At 40.3% G+C, this 22,799-nt stretch overlaps 1 protein-coding gene across 1 annotated transcript in view; it reads left to right on the forward strand.

Moving 5' to 3' along the window:
• LOC103176348 (IQ domain-containing protein J) overlaps positions 1-22,799 on the forward strand; it is an 87,044-nt gene that overhangs the window by 15,526 nt on the left and 48,719 nt on the right. The window lies entirely within an intron of this gene.

The raw sequence follows: 22,799 nt of genomic DNA on the forward strand, positions 1-22,799 counted from the left end.
ATTAAACTTTTGTCAATACTATATTATTTCTCCAACCAAAACAGACGACCGATTTAATGAATGTGTTATTTAAGAACCCATTTGACTTGCTTTCTGCTGCAGATCTGAGCACTGGGAAGATGCCAGGTAGTATTTGTACTGCAGCAAGTGGCTCAAATAACAGCCCAGTGAATGAATCTTACTGTCCACTGAGAGAAAGCAAGGGAATGCTATTCATGCTGTGTTTATACTGATGCAAGTGATGTGACTTTGGTTCTTGCAGCAGAGCAATGGGGAGCTGCATTTATATTTGCCAACCACTCTCGCTGGCTTCTGAGCAAAGGTCTGCTTGTTTGCGATTAAGTGTATGCGCCGAGCTCTGCGGTCTGCTGTTAATTGTCAATGTTTTTAGAGAGCATGTCATGCTAGGTTGCTTCTTGAGATCATCTCAACAGGCAGGTAGGTATCAGTGCAAATCACGCTGCTTAACCCAGATTTACGCAGCACTTTTAATGGTAAATCACCCTACATAAATTGCGTTGATGAGGCAGACTTAACTCAGCAAGTACAAGGGCTCAATTACGATTATAGGCCCTTGTCTTTATCCAATTCTACAACTTCAATAGATACTATGGTCCTTCTTTGTTGTCTTGTCTTCCTCCTGTAGGCATTCACGGTAATTAGCATTTGTCCCTGGTGAAATGACCAAAATCAGGAATGATTCAAATTCCAATTGGCAATATACCTGAGGTCCCAGAGAGCAGACTTGGAACCAGACCCCGCTTGCGCATGTGGTTTTCAACAAAATCATTAAGTAACGCTAATGTACAAGATAACCTGAGTTAACAAATGACCTTGTCAAGGGGCACTCCTAATCCCAGCGCTTTGTGAGATGTCAGTTAGTTTAGACACCAAACTAACTCGCGTCTCCCAAATGCTAATTGGTTGGTTAGTTAATAGCAGCAAACCTAATCTTTTACACAGGGGAAGCACTGTCAAGTGCCCCTCTTATTGTTACAAACTGTTCTGGGAAACATGCTTCTTGTTTTATGATTGTTCATTGTTCCAAACAATTTACATGAACTGGGTAGAAGGACCTATTTGTGTTGTTTGTATTGTCATATTTGTCCAGGTCCAGTTATTGCCAGGTGGTCGGTCACACAGTAAGGAATTTGCAATGCATTTGATGGTAAAACATTTCTGTTGAGCTAAAATCACACACAGAACAACAAAGGGCCTTTAATTAAAGAACCTTCTGGCAAAAGTTTAAAAATTTATGAGCAAGCATTTGAGTGCCTTAGATGTGATTCTGTAATGTACAATCAGATCTAATTACTACAACAAAGCTCTACCAAAATCTACGCTTGGAAAAATCCCATGATAGTCTGAAGGTGGCTTCGCTGGCACTTTGGTTGTACATTTTGTTTCGAAAAGCATTTGACTTCCATTATTGTAAGTCTAGAGCCTTGTTGAAGAAAATCTGTTGAATATTCCATGTGATTTGATTGTTTTGCCAGCACGGGCTTGCGATCTTGTCATATGAAACGAGCGTGTCACTTGTTTAGATTCAGGTAAGCTGGTGGAGAATGCTGCACTTAAATGTTTCAAAATGTATGATTTCTGAAAACATTTGCAATTTCCACCACCGTCAAAAAATAAAAGCACAGAATGTGCAATTTCCGAGAAAAGCTTGTGCGTGTCTTGTCAGAACATCTTGAATTTCCTCTTGCGGTCGGTTTATAACATTAACATGTCACTGCACCTTGAAAACTGACTGGCAGTTAAGGTGACCTTAGAGCAGTGTAAAATATTGAGCCCCATTTTAAAAATTCCTGTGACACCTCAGTGTTATGTTCAAGTTATTTAGAATTGACATCAAACACCTGGCTGATGAGGGTGCATTAAATATATCCTCTGTATGGATTTTCTGCAAGGCCTGGATGTATTCCAGTGAAAGTTCAGTCCTGCTTTGATTTTACATTAACAATTTGTGGGGATATTACCTCTTGACGGTTTGATTTAATGCGGGTTGATGTGTAAAATGACAAAATGGGTTCCAATTTCTCTCACAACTACCTCCACCCCCACCAGAAATGTCAAGGTATACCTTTGTGGAAGTAAATGCAAAATAAATCAATCTTTCACCTAGAAAAGCAACGTTTCTGATCATATTTCATTTAGTGAAACTGCAATCAATGTTAATTTTATTTGGATAAGTATCATGCATATCATTTACAGCTGATGGCGTGACTACAGCAATATTATGTGTGTCTATGATTCCAATAGCAGAGAAGGAAATAGATGTGAAATTTGTCCCCTGTGGGTGCCTGTCAGATACAGTCCGAATGCATGGAGCAAGATCGTTAAGGCTTTTAGAAACTACTGCCAAAATAATTGCTCAATACAATACAAATTTACATTGATACAGCCCCTTTCATGTCAGGAATATGTCCCAAAGTGCTTCACAGGATACATTGTAAAATCATAGAAGGATAGAAACGGAGTGACTGTATGTATTGTGGGCATCGCAATGGCAAACATGCAATCCGAGTGCAGCTTTAGAATTAATTGGAATGTAACCTAATGAGAACGTTGTGAGCAAAATTGGTTAATTAAGTTGCTTACAAAGTTTACCTGATCTCTACAAACTGTGATAGCAACAGAAATAATAATTGTGCATTTCTGCAGGCTAATTTGTAATTGTCGTTAGAGTGTTCATTATAAAAAATGAAAATCCACTGAGATCATTAATAAACATTTTTAATCTCACCATGCCCTCCCTCGGAGTTTGCAGTGCTTCTTAATCTAATTATTGTTTTTGGGAAGGGATTTTTCATGTGTAGCAATGAAATAAAGAAATTAATTTCATGCCGAATCGTTGACCGTAAGACACATATTTACATACCTGTTTGCATTTAGTCTTTTGCGGTTTGCTGCGCAAAACTATCAATAATTCATATAGCTGGAGCACTCTACTCTGTGCTTTGTAGTATTTTTGTGGAGTCCTGTAGCTTAGTGGTTAGAGCACTCGCCTTGCAAGCAACAGGACTGGGTTCCAATCCCAGCAGGGCAAAACATTAGGCAAGTTTCCTTGTTCCACACGCCTCTGTTTACCTTGAGGTAAGTAGGAACCCAGTTGCTAGTCACTTGCCGGATCACGTTTCCTGTGGTAATAATCCCATGTGCTGGAGAAGACACCAACTGATGGGGTCGAGGTTTAGTGAGTGAACATAGGAACAGGAGGAGGCCGTTCAGCCCTTCGAGCTTGTTCCGCAATCGGTGACGTAAGGCATATATTTACATATCAGTTTGCATTTAGTGAAATATAGATAGAGAAGATGAAATGTCGTGCAGATCTAAATGATTGATGGAAATATTGTTAGGCCAAGAGCCAAGTATGAATTTATGTACTTTGAGCTTGTGGTTTAGGCTGAAACTCCGGTACAGGGCTGGGGGAGCATAGCATTGCTGGAGGTGACCTCCTATGGATGAGATGTTGAACCGAGGTTGAGTCTGCCTGTTTAGATGGACAATAAAGATACCCATGGCATGATTCAAAAAGAGAAGGGAGTTTCTGCCAGTCCTGGTCAACATTCCCCAGATGCAAAAAATTGGTCATTCACTTCATAGCTGTTTGTGGGACATTGTTGTGCCCAAATTCACTGCTGTGTGCTCTTACAAATTCACAGTCGGAGTGTAGCACCAATGAGTATACATGACATTTGTGATAGACTTTGGGTGCCAGCATGAGTTCCCTCAGTATAAAGAAGTATAAAGAAAATAAAGAATCTCTTTCAGGAGTTGTCAATCTTTGGACTCCATTCTCGATTCATTTAAAGAAATGTTATATGGCCCCACTTCCCGCAACAGAGCAATGTTGAAAGGGAAGTCTGACATTATACTTCTTGCTTCATCGTGTATTGATGTTGAGATGATCACTTCACTTCAATAGAACGCATTTTGGAGCTTTATCAAATCAAGAGTCATATAAAAACTTTTTTTTAAACCAACTGATTATTGCACTTGGGGAAAATTCTTTATCCTTATCTAAGTAGAGCAGGAATATTGTAGTTGTATTTTGTTTTTTGAGTTCGGATTTGTTGACTAACGGAGATGTGGAATAAATTGCTTCCAACAGGACAGGCAAAGTGCATTGAAGTAGAAAAGTACGAAAAGCAGGGTGGAGGGTGCTCTGAAGTGCATGCTAATCCTCTCACTATGTGGAGATGTATCATGAAGTGTGATGTCTTGGCCCTGTTATACCTGTGAATCTAGCACTTGATCAATCTCTCCTTCCTCTGGGCTGAATTTCCATTCCGCTGACTGAGTGGTGCCAGCCTTTCGGGCGTTTGAGCCGTTCACCTTTGATCTGTTTGTCGGGTGGCTTCCCGAGTAGTTGAGAGTGCTTTGGAAAGTCATCTGAAGGTGGTGTATCCCTTTGCATCTGAGGAATCACTCTGCTGTGAGAATGGTTGTAAATGGTGCTGACTCAACTTTGCAGTTCGTTGCTAAAGCAGGTGGGATACAGCACGCTGCATTAGATTTCTATTTCACCCCAGGCTGCTTCAAGCTGATCAAACTGTTTCTGGTCTTTTTGAGATCATGGCAGAGCTCTGTTCCATGCCAGGTATAAAGGCTATTACTCTCACCTTTTTTTTTTCTTCTTCTCTGGATCAATAATTCAAGAACCCTCTCACCAGAGCTCGGGGCTGGGATTAATCATGCATTACACATGCTCATGTGTTGAATTGATATTTCCAAGATCCAATATTTCTCTCGGGAGATTTTAGGTAAAAGTTCTTGGACTTTTTATCATGTCAGCTGTTTTTGTTTTAGAGAGATATCAACGTGTTTTCTGATTCTAGTTATTTTGGGTTTTTTTGTGGACACTGTTGAATACCTACCAGATTCCGTTATTGGACTTTTAAGTTCCAATTTTGCGAGGTGTTTGGTCAACTTTCTCAAACATACGGCCTTTGGCTTTACTTCTTGACATGTTTTATTGCTGACTTCTGCTGTCAGCAGACCATCAGTCTCTGAAAGTATTTACATTTCACTGAGAGGATGTGAGACCCTCAGGATGACCAGACTTTCTTCCTGTAACCTGGATTAGCTTCCTATTCTGGCAATCGTATGACCTCTGTTTCCCAGCTACACTCTGAGAGATGACATTACATTTCTCTCTTGTTGGTGGCCATGTTGGAGTGAAATTTGTCGTGTTTCATAATGCATTTAATGTGATAATTAACGCCACACTTCCCCCTTTCCCCCCATTTACCTGCTCTGAGATTCTCTGTTGCTGCATTATTTCATCTCATGGAAACAGGCCATTTGGCCCAATAACTCCATTGTACTTGCCAACCAGCATCTACCACACCTCTCTAATTCCTTCTTCCTCTTGTCATTACACCACATTCCCTCTTAAATCCACGGATGTTTTCTGCTTCAACAGCTTCTGGCATTCTCACCACCCTCTGCATAATCAGGATGTGTTGAGGTATTTACTGAAATTCAACAAGAAATAGGTCAGATGAAAATTAAACCTGGACAAGAATTAGAAAGTAGATATACCACCAGAAAGAACATCGCATCTGGTGCTTGAGACATATTTTTCCCCTCCCTGAACATTCCCAAGTGTGTTATTTTCAACACACTTGTAAACGTGGTGACATTGTTTCATGGTTATTCAATCAAATTATGCAAATGACACTGAGGTGCTATCATTACCACTGGGGCCGGTATCTGCTACATTACCCCAAGTGACATTACTAGGGAAGACCTGGGTAAAGGTGGCAGAATTAAAACACACATTTTCCTCATCATAAATAAAACAGCATTTCGATTTCTGACATTGAAAAGGGATAAAAGGCAATATTTCTTTCCATTGAAGTGACAGCCATATGGGTAGGATGCCTTAAACACAATGTTAACATGTAACAATATCCCCGAGGTTTCCAATAGTCAAACAAGCCATTTGTAATCTAGCAATTCTTGTTCCTGACTTTCAAAGCAAACGGTCACAAAGTACTGCGTGAATTACAGATGGTCTTCTGATATCTTAACTTTCTTCAGAAATAAGCTCCCAGGTTTAGCAAGTGAGTGGAATAAAAACGGCAAGTGACAGTGCAATAAATAGCAACTGATGTGTTTTTACTTTGAAATTCACCGGAATGGTGTGTAGATCAGGTTAATTAATATTCCAATGCAGCCCCGGAGTAATGGGGTGCCCAACATTGTTGGAGGTGATGTCCTTAACGTGAGCTTAAGCTGAGGTGGAATGTACAGATCCCATGACGGTATTTAAAAAGAGAAGGGATTGTGGCGTCCTGTAGCTCAGTGGTTAGAGCACTCGCCTCACAAGTGAGAGCCCTGGGTTCGGTTCCAGCAGGGCAAAACCTTGGGCAAGTTTCCTTACTCCACACACCTGATAATAAACCCTCAAGAAAAATAAATAAATAAATAAATAAAATTGGTCACTTCAATCCACGAGTGTTTGCGGGCCCCTGCTTTGCGCAATTGGCTGCCATGTTTCGCCCATAAATATACAGTCAATTCACTTTACAGTATATTCCGTGAAGCGATTTGAGAACGTCTAGCAGACGTGAAAAGTGCTATGTCAAATGCAAGGATTATTATTATTAATATTCCCCCCAGTATCCTGGCTAATACTCCTTCCTCCAGCTAATTGTTCATTTGCTTTGTGGGTGTTTGGGGGACTAATTTGCCGTGACCAAATTGGCTGCTGTATTTGTCTCTAATTTAGTTATTAGGCAGGCACTGCACTTACTGGCAATTACCTGTGAAACACTTTGAGACATTTAAATATTAGCGATGCTATATCAAATGTGAGGATTATTATCACTGTTTCGAAGGGGAAACTTTCTATCATTGCTGGGGCCGCAATGTTACTATTTCACTTGAGCTCTAATATACGCTGACTTTCCAGCGCAGTACTATACTGAGGCAGTGTTACACTGATGAAGGTCATGTCCTTCAGATGAGACATTCAACTAAAGTTTTTGATGGTTGGTTGTGAAGGTTTAGCTGGATTCCTTGGTACTATTTGGGAGATAAGCAACGAGTTCCTCCAGGTGTCCTTGCCAATATTGCTCCCTCAATTAAATTTGCCAGAAAGATTCATTTACCATTCATCCCACTGCTGTTTATGCAATTTTGGTGATGCAGATTAAGCTGGTGCATTTGTTTATATAAGTCACAACATTTTAAAGTAAGTAATTAGGTGATTCGCCTTGAGAAGTGCCAACGTGATAGGATGCTAAATATCAAATGTGAGTCATTCCAATATCTATTCTTCAAGTGTTTTATTCTTCATGAAACCTGATTTGAAAAACCATGCAAGGCAGCTATATCACCAGGACCGGTTTGACACCGTGCCTGAATTAGAGCCATGTGAACTGGATTTACATTACTCACTCCTCATCATTTTCACACTGGGCTGAGTGCAGCGAAGCCTGAAAGACATAACACTGAAAACCTCACGAACCAACCAGGGTTGAACAGCAGCCAATGCAAAACAGAAGTGAGATTACTTTCCCAAAGTGACGTTTGCATAATTTCGACAGTGCTTGCATCAGTTCAGTGTGAAAGTTTCATCGAATCAGAGCAAACTGTCTGTGGTATAACTGGTCCTTGATACTCTAACAAAGCATGTACTTGTTACCCACCGTTTCTAAACACAGATATGTCAACATGTTTCCTTCATTTACCTGGTTTTCAAATGAAAACGATAATAATAATAATAATAATAATCCTTGCATTTGATATAGCGCTTTTCACGTCGGGAGGACGTCCCAAAGCGCTTCACAGAACACACTGTAAAGTGAATTGACTGTATATTTGTGGGCGAACGCGGCAGTCAATTGCGCACAGCAATGTCCCACAAACAGTCGTAGATTGAAAATGACCAATTTAATTATTGTTTTTGTTTTTTTGGAGGGATTATTATTAGGCTCCGTGTGGAGTAAGGAAACTTGCCCAAGGTTTTGTCCTGCCTGGAACGATGATGGTTTGCCTCACAGAAATTTGAAGATTAATATATATTCCTCGTTTTCAACAATACAGTTGCTTTATCACAGAAATGGAAACGAAAGCAATATGCTGCAGGGCACCCCGGCACTCTCCTTTTGATAAAGGGGCGATGTGATAACATGGCTGAAATCTCAAATCAGAAAACTCTCTGAGCTTGGCGATGACTGCACTTCCAGCAAGCATTTTCTGTACTAATGAGCTCCCTTGAGATGAAAGTGGTTTTCATTCTGAATTTAAGCAGGAACAGAGAGAGAACAGGCTTTGCATTTTTTTTTGTCTCAAGTGATGCACTGGGAGGGAAGATTTATAGACTGACTTCAAATGAAATGTCATCAACCGTAAAATTTTAATTCACTGTTTATTGGACTAAATTTTCTGCAGTGCAGCATCATTCCTCTTTAAACTTGCATAAAGGGCAGTTAGTCCAGTGATCTCTAATCACACAATTGCTAAAGGGAATATTATATATCCTAAAAGCCCAAATGACTCTGCAATTTATTATTCTGAAAATGTTTGTACAATGTTAATGATTTTTTTTAAGTGCAGGGACTTCATAAGTGAAACTCGATATTGATCTCTGTTTTTAACCTTGAACATCGTTGAGGTGGGTTTCTTAGAGTGAGTTCATTTTAAGCCGAGTACAAACACTCTGTTTGTCAGTAACATTTTGAAAGTAGATGCTGATGTTGTTAGTTGGACCAGATTCATCTCTTCCAATACATTGCCAAGAACCCAGAGGCTTGAGTGCTGATCAAGTGTGCAAAGGAGTCTTATTACTGTAACTCTTTTGGAAACAATCGCTTGGATGGTGAGAGAGAAAAAAATAGTATCTTCAACTCCCCCTCCCACCCCCAAGAAAAGTTCCATAATACCTTTCATCTCTGACATGAGATGTTTCTGTATTCTGAAATGTAGAGCCAGTCGTGTCTGTATCCCAGCAGGAACAAGTAGGAAGTCATGTCCAATGATAGCTCTCTGTCTAGATTCTATTGAGGTGAGTGAGTGTCACCAGAATTTCTGATGAAGGATGTAGATAATAATAATCCTTGTGGTTGATATCGCCCCGAGTGCGCTGCACAGGATATACTGTCAAGTGGATTGACTGTGTATTTTGTGGGCGAAACCCTGCAGCCAATTGCTCAATACATTCTTGAGTGCTGCTACAACCCGGGCAGGCAGCCCTCCGGGCTGGCAGTAATATTAGACATGTTTGATCATTGATTTCTGAGATTGCCATTACTACCACTGATCGAGAAACCATTGGCAATGCAAAGAGTCAGCACCAACGGCGTTCACAGGAGGCCAAGGATTCTTCTCACATTATTCATGACTGCAAGACAGAGACGGATGCCGTTCTGCGCTTGGGTAATCAGAGCCACTCAATTATGGGGCATGGCACTTCTATCAGACGGTAGCTTTTCCTCTGGTTTCTAAAGGTTGCTGTTCCAACATTGCTGTTGCTTGGCAGACTGCTGGCTGGAGGAGAAAAATTTAGATTTTCTCCCCCCAAACTACTCAACAAGACAGTATCCGATTTTCTTCTGCCTTTCTCATCATCTTTTTAAAAAGTAAAATTAAAAAAACTCCAGTCTCATGCTTTAAGGGCTCCATTACACTAATGTTCTTGATGCGGAAATTTGCCGATAACAGTACTAGAAACTTGGACATAAAATCTCCAACCCTAGCTGCTTTCCCAAATTTCTAAAGAAAAAGAAAACTCCCTTCACAGTTGGGGTGATCTTCTGTTTGCTGTGCTTAGTTGATGGTTAAATACAATCTTCCCCGTAGCCTTTTTAAAAAAAAATGCTCATTGATGTGATTTTCACGTGTTGCGAAATCCTCTTGTTCTAAGAGATTTTGCTCAATTGCCTTTCAACCTCTTCCCAGGCTGGTTTGCATGCTGTGAAAGTTTCCAAAGAACATTTATATTCAGGGGATTAATTCTTGTTTTCCGTTTGAATGGTAGACCTGAGAGACTCTGTGGCCTGCTTGTGTTTTTACAAGATTTAGCGTTTATCCACTGAAAACCTATTTATCAGAAAATAAGATTAAATTCTCAACAACAAAAAAAAACCCTTGCGGTTTGGATATGGGGGAGGAATCTTTGCGAACCACAATTTTAATGTTAGTTTGTACAGACAATCATCCTTCAAATCACCTTGCCGCATATAATAATAATAATAATAATCCTTGCATTTGATATAGCGCCTTATCACGTCTTTGAGACGTCTCAAAGCGCTTCAGAATGTACTGTAAAGTGAATTGACCGTATATTTTGTGGGCAAAACCTAGAGGCATTTAAGGAGGAGGAACTAATAACTGCATACCATATCACTGTATGCTAAAAGCTGCTTTTCCATATTACTGTATACTGTCTGCACCTTCAGCTAAAGCTCTGTGCAGGATTTTAAAACATAAAACCCACAGCACTTCAATAAGTGAAAAATCCAGAAGTCCATCTATAACAGAATTTCAATTGCAGGCTTAATTTATTTATGGCTTTTACAACATTTTATTTCTCCTCTGAGCTTCTTGTGACAGCTACTCAACCCCACACAGCCGTCCGCCTCCAACCAGGCAGGTTTCTGCCACTCACTCATCAACTGCTGGGTAATAGCACTCTGTAATTGACTGAAACAAGGCATGCTTGTGGATAGGATGAGTCACCTTGACCAAGTCTTTGCTCTCGCTGACTGAAGCTTACATCAGGCAAAACAATTTACACTTCTATATACTGTATATTCGCCTTTCACGTCAGGAAGACATGCCAAGCACTTGACAGTTCTGGCTGGGCACTGGAGTTGAGAGTGGGAGCTGAGGATTACGTGGCCTCAGTCAGCGGTCTCAGGTTTTCAGTAAAGCAGTAACCGATGAGCTTCAGTGGCTTAGTTCTTGAATGTTGATCTTGGGCTGGCATGTCGGGACTGCCCGTTATTGCACTAGTCCTCCGTATTGTATAGCTTATAGAAACGTAGTTTTTGAATCCTTGCCCCCTCCCTCCCCACGTTCAAGCCCGCCTAAAGACCTTCCCTTTTGATCGTGCTTACGGTCACCTCCCCCACTCCCTCCCTCCCTCTCCCCTTGGCTTGTTGTCAGACTCCACCACTGTGAAGTGTTCCGGGACACTACCCCTCGTGAAGGACACTATATAAATGCAAGTTGTTGTTGTTGAATCATGCTGTGATCAGGTTTTTTACCTGAGCAGAAGCTTGCGTGACTCCAGAGGACTCTTTGTTGGTCTTTGGGTATCTGCTTCTGCTCATTTGGTAAATAAACCTACAATCTATCATGCTCTACCCATCAGTGTCGGCTAACTTCCAGACCCCCAAAAATCTTGAGAAACCAAAATATAAATCTTTAGTCAAATCTACAGGGAGACCAAAATGTCATGATATCTACCCTATTATCTAAAAAAAATCATCATTTCTTTAAGACTTATTGGACATTGAAATGGTATCACGACTTTTTGGTCACCCTGTATTTTTTTACATCGTTTCTGAATCTAATCGACACAGAAAGGAGAACCCTGGTACATTTACGTAAAACAACTAGTACTTTTCTGGCTTGTCCCGAGTGATTAAACGTAACGCCATCATTTTTTTTTGTTGGTGGGTTTTGAGTGTCATTTGTAGGGCAGGATTATCTTTTTTACAAATGAAATACAATATTGTAACAATCCTTCCAAGTGAAACTGAGAAAATACCTCTTGGGTATCGAGAGTGACAGCAGATGCACTAGGACATGTTAAGCTTCACTGTTCAGTGACAGCTAGGTGGATATTTCCATAATCAGAGCATATTCAAATTGTGTAGTGAGGTAGGAATAGAGAGAGCAGAGGAACATTGAGAGTTATTGGCTGTGTTAAGGGTCAGAAGTAAGACTCCTTCCAGCAGGCTTAATTCAGTTCTCAGCAAAGATTCCACAGCACAAAAATTGCCTTGAATTTGCCATTTAATTATAAGCTATTTCTCTAAGGGACCTCAAATGATAAAGTACATAGAATTGATGTGCCACATTGCAGTGTGCTCTTCGAAGGTTAGGGTTAAGATACATTGTCAAGGCATACATAAAGGCAAGCAAGCAGTGTAACTAATCCATTCCATATCTGACCTAGGAGCGCTTAATACCATAATTATGTGCAGAGAAGAACATTTATACTGTCTGTTGCCAGTAGCTGGATACAATACCAATACCACTATTACTTGCTCGTATCATTTCTCAAGTCTCCTCGATATAAGACTCTCCCATATTCAATTTCAGCCAATTGTTCAAATAGCCTTTTTAAGGATTTGTATTTATATCCCAATGATTTTAAATGTGACTTGTTTGCCTCCTTGGTGGCACTGTATTTGTTTACCTTGACTGACATAAGTAAGTCTGCCTATTGGGTTGAATTTGAGATGTTTCCTTCCTTCCTTTATAGCGTTTCGCTCACAAAATATATAGTCAATTCACTTTACAGTAAATTCTGTGAAAGGCTTTGAGTCAACTCGAAGACATGATGACGCTATATCAAATGCAAGGATTATTAATAATATTGTTATAAAATATCATGCAGATAATATGTTCCATATGGAAATCTAGCAAGCAAATAAACTCTTACCTTTCTTCCCAGCTGCTTTAAAGAAAGTCTAAATTAGAAGCAAACATCAAAATTCATCCAAATTATCTTGGCCAAAGACTAGAGGGTTTTGTTTGTCTTTCTCCCTGTGTTTCTTTTAAACAAGACAGGATGGCTTGCTGACGATGCATGTGGATTGTATAATGCTGAAGTATTCATTCAATTCCCTGGCATTCTCACAAGTTGCACAGAAGGCATTTGACAGAATAGAGTGAGTCTATTTTTTATCTCCACCCTCAAGCACTAAGGCTTGGAGCCACAATCGCTAAGATGGATATGATTTGTTTTCTTGTTATCAGTAGTGCAATCTCTGCTGCTTCTGAGCTCCATCATTGCACTTGGCAGAACTGTGTGCTTTTTTTCTTCCCATGATTAAAATAATGATTTAATTCAGTCAAAGGTATATAACTGGGGGAAGATAGTACACAATCAGCTGATGATTATTTAAACAACAGCAACAACAACTTGCATTTATATATCCTCATGCAGGGTAGCGTCCCTGAAGGCTAAGGGGAAGAAGGCTAAGAGTTGATTTGTTTGCTAGACTTCTATAGGGAACATATTATCTGTGTGATATTTTAGAATAATACAAAGTTTAGCAGAAACTTTTTTGATTTTTGAAAACTGTTTATATGCCATCACCTTCCCCTTCATATCAATAATTGTGCTCCTGTCACCCCCCAATAACTCTCTGCCTCTTCTTCTGGAGGCAGTGTCTGGCTTTGGGCACTTTTCCCAATTAGCTATTTTTCTTATGTGACCTTGAGGATTGAGTGTTAGCAAGCTAGTCAACCATAGGAATCCTAACAGCCAACCTTGATTAAGTCCTCAACCAACCTCCATGGCAACCTTTCTAGCTAAGGTCATTAGGCAATGTTCATTTGGGAGTCCTGATTGATTTCTTCCTTCAACCTACATACCTGGAAACATTGAGGCCACTTTTAATGCTTCACAATTAATTCCCCACTACATAGAAACCCAATATAATACAATGCAAATTTACATTTTTTAGCGCCTTTCACATTGGGAGGACATCTCATAGCGTCTGAACTCAATAGTAATTTGCACAATGCTGGATGGAGAGAATTATTGTTAGTAAGCGGTTAACTCAAAAAGACTGTAAAGTGACCAGTATATTATTGTGCTGTGGTTAGAATTGAAGCGCATAGTAATTATTTAAAGGCCCAAGATTATCTTGTTTGGTTCAGTGGGAGCCTTGTGTGTCTGTTTACAAACACTCCTGCACCTAGTCTTAGCTACATTATAAAGGAACGGATTTCTTCGTCTTTCATCTTTTTGTTACACATCCTCAAATTTAATCCCTGCAGGTAAATTATTTCCTTTGTGTCCATTCTAGTCGCATAGACAGATGGGGACTATAGCAGTAAATCCTTAAAGACTCGTTAAAAGGCAGCTATAATATGATTTAGTAATCTGGTTCTTATTTTCCACAGCAGCATGAAAACGCAATGTAACGTAATATAAGTGTATAAAACAAACTCCACTTTTAATGTGGCATTTCAAATGCTGACCCTTCCTGAGGAAAAAATAAAAGCTCAGCAGTTCTGTATGCAACAAAATGAGCTTTGGGTCTTAAGCAAAACAAATAAATAACAATACTTATCGTGCCTTGATTATAATACCCCAAAAGACTGGTTTTCTGAAAAGGAAAATCCAATTGATATATAAAGAGCACACACAGGTCAATTAGCATCTATAAAGAAAAAGGTACGTCAATGCAATGTTTGTGATATGCAGTTTTTCTATTCAAAAAACATGCAAAAAGATTTAACTGAACTTTCTCACTCAGACAGTAATTGATCTGAATGTCATTCTCAGCATTTTATGGTATATAATTGCACATTGAAAAATGCTATTTTTATTAATCTCACATTTTGCTTTTGTTAAGCACATGGGTCATAGGGGATGGTTCAGTCGGTAGAACTCTAGCCATTAGGTCAGAAGATTGCAAGTCCAAACCCCATGTTAGGTCTTGCACTCAACAACAACAACAACAAATTACATTTGTATCTCGCCTTTCATGTCAGGAGGACATCCCAAGGCACTGAACACTCCGTGGCTTAGTCTGGTGCTCTCGCGCAATAGTAGGAGAGAGTTGAATTGTCAGAAGTGTCATTCTTTTGAATGAAATGTTAAACCAAGGATACATCTTCCTGTTCCTTTGGGATTTAAATATCCCACAACGACGACAGAAATGTTTGTTCCAGTGCCCTGGACAGGCATGTAAAACATGACCATGACATACACATGCTCACTAATGAGTTTTGCTTGTGTCATTCACTGCGCTGGAGAATGTGCGAATCCGTGACTTGTTTGATTTAAATTTAGTTTCTGTTATGCAATGATGCTTATTCTTGGCTCGGAGTAATGCAACACAGAAGCAGCGCAGAGATCAAATTGTCAAAAGGGATGAGTGGGGATAAATAGAACATTCAAATGGTCTCTTGGGAAAGCCAAGCAAAAGAAAAAACTCTCACTACACATGCATTAAAAAGAAAATATTTTCTTTTTGAAATAATGCCACAACGATGGAATGCGATGGGCTTCTTTTTAACCACATTTATTGGGTGTGTGTAATATTGCCATCACGGAGTGCGATTAAACATAATAACTAGCAGAGTCGTTAAAAATGTTTGACAGTTGCTGTTTGAGATTTCACATATGGCACAGAACCTTTGCAGTGTTATGTTATGAAGGACCTGTCAAATGTTCTCAGCATTGTTTGGAGTGAGTGTAGTTTATGCTGAGGGAGAGGAACAGAGAAATGGTTGAATTATTACTTGATTTTCATTTCTCTTTTGGGAGACGTAGGGCTTTTCTCAATAAAACCAAGATACAAGCCTGTGACACGAGTTCCCTCGCTGTTTAGTTTAAGTCTCTCCAATTTCTCTTTATCGCAGCCTTGAGTGCCTCTTAATAGTTGGAGGCTGGTGGAGCCCGCCATCACACATGCGTGAGGTTTGATTCTGGGTTGCTGAAAGTAGACACAGTAAAGAATAAAGGAAAAAAATAATCACACAATATGAATAATTTTCTTGTGTTGGCGTGAGGTCAGAATAATCGGAGGGAAATTTGAAATTGGAATTGATCATGAAGGAAATTACAGCTACAGCAGCAACTTGCATTTATTTAGCGCCCTTCACGATGGACAGCGTCTCGGAGCGCTTTCCCTGCTAAATTACTAATTAACAAGGAAATAGAATCTCGTGCAATTAATACACAACGGAGAGTAAACTATACTGTTCATTAAAAAAATGCTATTCTTCAAAATTTGCCTCGTGCGGAATTGCTTTTTGCAATCCAGTGATAATATTCACAACTAGAGTCAGCCTCTAACAAGCACTGCGAATGGTGCTGTTCCTTCTCAGTACAGTCAGATTTTATATTCCTATATATGTGTGAGGATGATACATTACGGAGAATCACCTCATTTTGCGCAGTAGTGTCACCGCAAAACTGATGGGAAGCTACTCTACTCTGGCTGTCTCTCCCCCCCCAACCCCGGTGATGAAGAGATTCCTTTGGGCTGTGAAGAGATGGCGAGACACTGGAGGTAGATTATAGTACTGAAGTCCAAGTGTATGAATTTTTTTACGTTTCAGCTGCCTCTTTTTCTTCCAGCTGTGGTGTTGTGGCTGCATGTTGGAGCTTTGATGACTTAATCAGTCTGTTACCTGATTTTAATGTTGTCTGATTTGAATTGAGTTTGAAAGTGTCAAAAGATGCTCGGTAAAAATAGGTGCACATCAAGGAGCTAAAGACGTGTAGGTGGGATATATGGAACTCTGTTTGGTTTGGTTTGGATACTCTGAAGCACGGTGATGGATTTCCATGGGTGTCAGATTCCCGGCTGACCCTTAAAAAAGGAGCTAAAGAGATTTGAGGTACAGCGAGCTACAGGTTTGAGCTCCCTTTGCAAATCTTCAACGTGACCACTTTATATCATCTCATTTAACGTTTGGAATATGTTTTCTCTGATAATTAAGTGTAGTGACGGTGCATAATTCAACAGGGTTTCAGTGGCATTCAGGGTTTCAGTGACCCATTAAAGTATTGTACGCACTCTTGGAAGGAGGTCTAAAGTCTACAATAGTCAAGTGAATGAGTGAGTGAGTGAGTGAGAGAGTGAGAGAGAAAGAGGGTGGCTGATTCACAAGTAAACATTATATCACTAGGAAATTATTATTTGCCGTTTAAACTTAATTCCTCCCAAAACATTTGCAGCCCACGTTATGAAATCATGTCAGAGTAAATCCACTCATCCTGACTCAGACATGGATAGCCTTTCACCAAAGGGCTGTTGATTCTGTGATTCATGCGCATTCCTGTTATAAACAAAAACAGACTTATTATGAAAAAAAACACTTGTATGATGAGTGTTCATGTACCTTCAGAAAATCTATTTGCTAACTGCAAATTACTTGCGTGATTTGGAGTGGTTTAATACTGCTACAGGCATGATTGCTCCAAATTATAGCATTTTATTCAGGCAAAGGGATTTTTAGACACATCTTCTTCGCTTAAGATAAAATTGTAATGACACCCATCACTAAATATCGGAAATTATGTCAATAGCTATAGCTGACCATTTTGATCATTCTTAGTCTATTATAAATATTGCACACGCATTCATTTACATCACAGATTAGTACACAGAGGGGCAAGAGGAGCTTTCGGCAACGCTTAAGTGTCACAAAAGATCTATGCCAACAGCTCTTAATGGTATTTTGACAGGTCCAGAGAGAACAAAAAAGGTTGACTCGCATAAACACGAATGGCGTTTCAGGGTAAAGGCAAGAGAAGGCGCATTTATTTATATTGCTGCCTTGTCGCATGTCATTGCCCAAACCTTGCGCAATATTTTTGCACAGGCAACACACAACAGGCAACACAAATTGCCCCCATTAATATATATATATATATGAATCCAATATATATCCATTTAAAAGGTCACTTTATTAGGAAGGGGTGGTCCAGTTCAGTGCTGGATGCTTTCCCCTGTGCTGGGCTGAAGGGAGTGGCAGCCCCCAGTTTCAGGACAGCCACTGGGGGAAGGCGATGGCTATTTGAAGGACTGTTCATTGGAAGTTCATTGGAAAGACAGCGTTGTGATTTGGGAAGGTCCTCAGTTGCATGGTTTGCTTCCCAGTGAAGCTGTGCAGTGAGAGCCCACCTCCCTGTGCAGGTGTTGGACCCTTGAAGCCACTCCAACCCCTGCAGCACATCCATCCCTTTCGTTTGCTTTGCTTTCCTCTCCTACTCCAGCAATTGTTTAACAAAAAGGGGCTGAGGGGGAGGGAAGGGGGAGAAAAAAAAAGCCACTTCATGTTCTGCTGTGCTGGATTGCTGCCAAACTTTATCTATCTGTTTAATCTCTCTCTCTCATCTGTCTACTTGATCCATCTCTCTACCTGTCTGTAGTGTGTGTGTGGAGAGCATTGCTTCCCTAACTGTGTGCAGACACACACACACTCTCTCACACACCTCTCTCTCTCACACACTCTCTCTCACACACACACTCTCTCTCACACACACTCTCTCTCTCTCACACACACTCTCACACACACTCTCTCCTCTCTCACACACACACTCTCACACACACTCTCTCTCACACACTCTCTCTCACACACACACTCTCACACACACTCTCTCACACACCTCTCACACACTCTCTCTCTCACACACTCTCTCTCACACACACACTCTCTCTCACACACACACTCTCTCACACACTCTCTCTCTCACACACTCACACACTCTCTATCTCTCTCTCACACACTCTCTCACACACACTCTCTCTCTCACACACTGGTACCCAACTCCAGTTCACTGCGCATCTTCAGTGAGATCGAAGACCTCAAAAGCCACAGCAAACATCGACCGACCGATTGCTCTCAGGAAGACCACACTCAGCTTTCGATCGCTGCGATTTTCAGGGAGAGAGAGAGAGAGAGAGAGAGAAAAAGAAAAAAAAAAGAGACGGAGCAAAGATGCGTCTGGTAAATTGATTTATTTTTTGTAAAAAATTTTTTTTTTTTTTTCTCTTTGCACTTGACAAATACCTGCACTGTGTGTGTGTGTGTGTGTGTGTGTGTGTGTGTGTGTTTGGGGGGGGTTTGCATCCTTGATTTTGGAGGGGGATACTTTTGCATAATCTTGTAAAGGGGCTGTGTTTTTTGTGTGTGTGTATATATATATATATGTATGTGTGTGTGTATAAATATATATATGTGTGTGTGTGTGTGTGCAAAAGGGCTGTGTAGCCTGGAAAGTAAGGTGTGATTTCAATGTTGTTTTATTAGCAGCAGAGCTGGTTTGTGTTGGTTGGTGACTGACACACACACACACAGAGATAAGAGAGGGAGAGAGGGAGAGGAGAGAGGGAGAGGGAGAGAGAGAAGATGCTTTGATAGGAACGACTAGAAAAAGGGGATCGATTTCACACTGGGAAACGACACTTTGGATCTGCTGTGTAGACACCTACATTGATGCCTGGAAACATGACCCACACACACCAGCCCCCAACACACTCTCTGCATCACCCACACACACTCTCCTCTCTGACCACCAACACAGAGAGAGCTGAGCTGCCACCACCCAAACCCCTGTGTGGATGCTCCCACTCACAGCTTAGGACCCTCAGGTGTGTCTGTGTCTGTTGTGTGTGTGTGTACCTGGCACTGGTTGTCACATTTTAAGTTATCTTTCAGGAAGGATTATACCATAGCTCTGGGTGTGGCAATAAAGTTTTAACCAGGTGGACAGTGTTTGCCTTCTGATTTTGCCTCTCAAGTCGATTGTGTTGCATTTCAGCCCATCACAGGATGGGGATAATTTTTTTTTTGTGGGTTGGGGATGAATGGGATTCCTGCACAAAATAGAACAGGTGATTTTGCATCAGGTGGGATCAAACTCAGTTGAGGTCTGTGCCCCAGGTTTATAAGAACAGTGAATGCCATTAAAGGGGGGAAAAAAAGGGAAGAGGTTGATTTTGATTCTGTAATTGCTTAGTAAGGACTTTGCTTGTAATGTGAAGAGGTCTGCGACCCATTGTTAAGGGGAAAAGGGGTGCAGCCCACCTCGAGATGATCATTTCAGGTATTCCTTGTGTGGGTTTTTGATGAAAGTTCGCACTCAGTGAGAACTATAACCTCTGTGACCTGGGGTTGAATCCAGCAACAGCCTGGTGTTGGTAAAAGTCTTCCTCTCTGCTGTTTTGCAGAGATTCAATGATAATAACGATAAGAATAATCATTATTTCATTTGATGTAGCGCCTTATCAGGTTGTTGAGACGTCTCAAAGCGCTTCACAGAATATACTGTAAAGTGGATTGACTGTATGTTTTCATTGGACGAGTGGGGGAAATTTCAACCTGTTGCTTGAATCTGTCGTCCCATAGTAGCAAGTTGTAAAAATCTAGTTGTATAGACAGTGAATCTTAAATTCTTAACTATTGTCTCCTGTTAAATATATTATTATTACTATAAACAGTTTGTAAGTATCTCAATCCATCGGTACATTGGATGTCCTCCCAATGTGAAAGGCACTATGTAAATGTAACTTATTATTTATGGTATATTATCTCGGCTGAGAGCCTCTGTATCCAGTGTTGCTGTTAGAAACGCAACAAAAATTAGTGTTGACAGTGATTTTCCTGCCAATCCAGTGGGTTCCTTGCCAAAGCTACTTCTGTAGAACCTCTGCGATTTCACCACTCTTCTGTCTCGATGGTTTAATTGCTCGCAATCTTCCAGAGAAATGTAACCTCTTTGGCTTATTATCTCTCTCGACTCTCTAATCATGACAATATTGATGAAGATATCAATGTTTATCCCCACCAAGTCTGTCAGATCCTCCAGTCCTTGTTGTAAATACAATATAACAACAATGCAATATAATACCAGTCTGTTGCTGGATTCAACCCCAGGACTCAGAGGTGATAGTTCTTACTGAGTGCGAACTTTATAGGACACCCCACTGCCCGTGACAACATCCGGACCAAATAATGTATCTGATGCTGTTCCTTCTGTTCTGAAGAGATTTGTCTCTGAACTTGCCTCTGGCTTTGTTGCCTTTTCAGCCTCTCCCATTACAAATGATCTTTCGTTCGTTCACCTTGAACATTTCTCAGATTCACCCTCTGATAAGAAATCATTTTTTTTTAATCCTTCAAATTATTGCCCTGGCCTTTGTCCGTTCTATGGAAGCGGTTGTCAACTCATGGAGTAACTAGTAGTTTGAAAGTTGTAGCTTAATTAAAGATTGCAAATAGGGTTTTGGAATGGATGGTCTGTTAGAAATCTTCCTGCCTGGTAAACACTTCTGAAACTCTTACTAAACTTGACTCATTTATCGTTGCCTTGAACATCTACAAAACCAATGGCCAGCTACCAATGACGCTCTACCAAAGTTCTGTTCAAAGCAGTGTAGTTTCCTCACAAATTACTTAATTTGTAATCAGTGGTTTATCCTCTAACGTATTACTGAGGGAGAAGTTAGATTCTCCCTTCACTATGTTTCCTTTGCCATTTTGTTCCTGTTTTGTTCATGTTTTGAAAAGATTTTTTTTTACAGCAAATATCCTCTATCATCCCTTCTGTGAATGATTTTAAGTGTATGAAGGTGGGCAGAAGGTATGCACACCATTCCTTCTCAAGCATCTCAATATTATAATTTGGCTTAATGAAGTTAGTTTTTAAAAAAAACATAGCTTCTCACCACAAGGGTTCAATCAAACCAATATTACCTGCAATTATCAGGCTCATGGGTCAACTTTTCCTTCTGAGGTTACAGAAGTGGCCTCAAGGGTCTAATAATTCCATCGTCAGTCACTTAAGCAGAAAACAGCCGTATCGGTGCTGACCTCCTGCAGACACCTTATCAAACAGGCCATTTACCTTATCATCGATCGATCAATCTGATCGGAATTGAATTCTCCCTCTGTGTTTACATGGTGCCTTTTCCCTGAAGCAGGACATCCATTGAACAGGATTAAATTGCGACTTGATGCATGATCAGTTTTGTGTAAGAGGAGATAGAAAACCAGTGAGACGTTGAATTGACCTGTTTACATGAGCCATATAATAATCATTCTAGTTTGCAGCTGATTTCAGACCAGCTGCACAAGGTGAATATCATTTGCTCCCCAGTGCAAGAGGAAGAAACTTGCACCGTTCACACTGCATTTCAATTCCGAGTCGCTGTAAATCAATTTAATTCTGAGTAACTGCAGATCCAAGCTGGCGATTGATATGCCAATGAATACGAAACTGAAAAACAACTTCACTATGTGATGATGTCGGAATATTTTTGAGCAGCTCATATTTGCCTTTTGTATGAGAAAAAAACAACGACATAACCCACACACATATGGTCCAAGTTCCTGAGCATGATTGAACTGGATCTGCTTTCACAATTGGCAGTCGAGAGACTGATAATAAAATGGAAAAAAGCTGTATTTATTACCAAGAAAGGTGGTGATTGCACGATTCTGAATATCATGTGCAGAACTCTGAAAACAAGTGCCTCAGCTATAGTAAAGATGTGGGTCAACACTTGGTATTCTAAGTACGTGAGCCACACAACTTTACTGAGAACCCAAATTATATCTTTTTTCCACAGGCTTAATTACAGCGCTGATATTTTTAGACCTAATAATAAAGCTGTTTTGAAGCAAATTTGACTGGTCTGTCCTAATAATGAGACTTGAATGACAAAGCACCTACAAGAGTTTCGGAGCACTGCGAGATGTATTTAATTCATCATCAAGAAGTTGATGTACGACTTAATCTATTACAATTTGCATTATATGCAGAGCAAACAGCTTTTTTTTTCATGATGCTTTAGGTTTTCTCAAGTCCAGAAATAGATTAATGTATCATTTTTTTTTTGCAATAATTTCCTGCCTGTTGTGGGCATCGGACCAACAGCAGCCAAAGAGAGTGGGAGAGCGAGCCTGGTAAAAGGTTGTGTCCTGAGCAATGACCAATCGTATATCGTATATTGATCTGTCGTTGAGAAGTACAACCTTTGCACAATAATAATTTGGTCACTCAATCCATGACTGTTTGTGGGACGCTGCTGTGCGCAATTGGCTGCCGCGTTTCGCCCACAAAATATACAATCAAT

This window comes from Callorhinchus milii, unplaced genomic scaffold, assembly GCF_018977255.1.
Source record: "Callorhinchus milii isolate IMCB2004 unplaced genomic scaffold, IMCB_Cmil_1.0 Scaffold11, whole genome shotgun sequence".
NCBI classification, from domain to species: Eukaryota; Metazoa; Chordata; class Chondrichthyes; order Chimaeriformes; family Callorhinchidae; genus Callorhinchus; species Callorhinchus milii.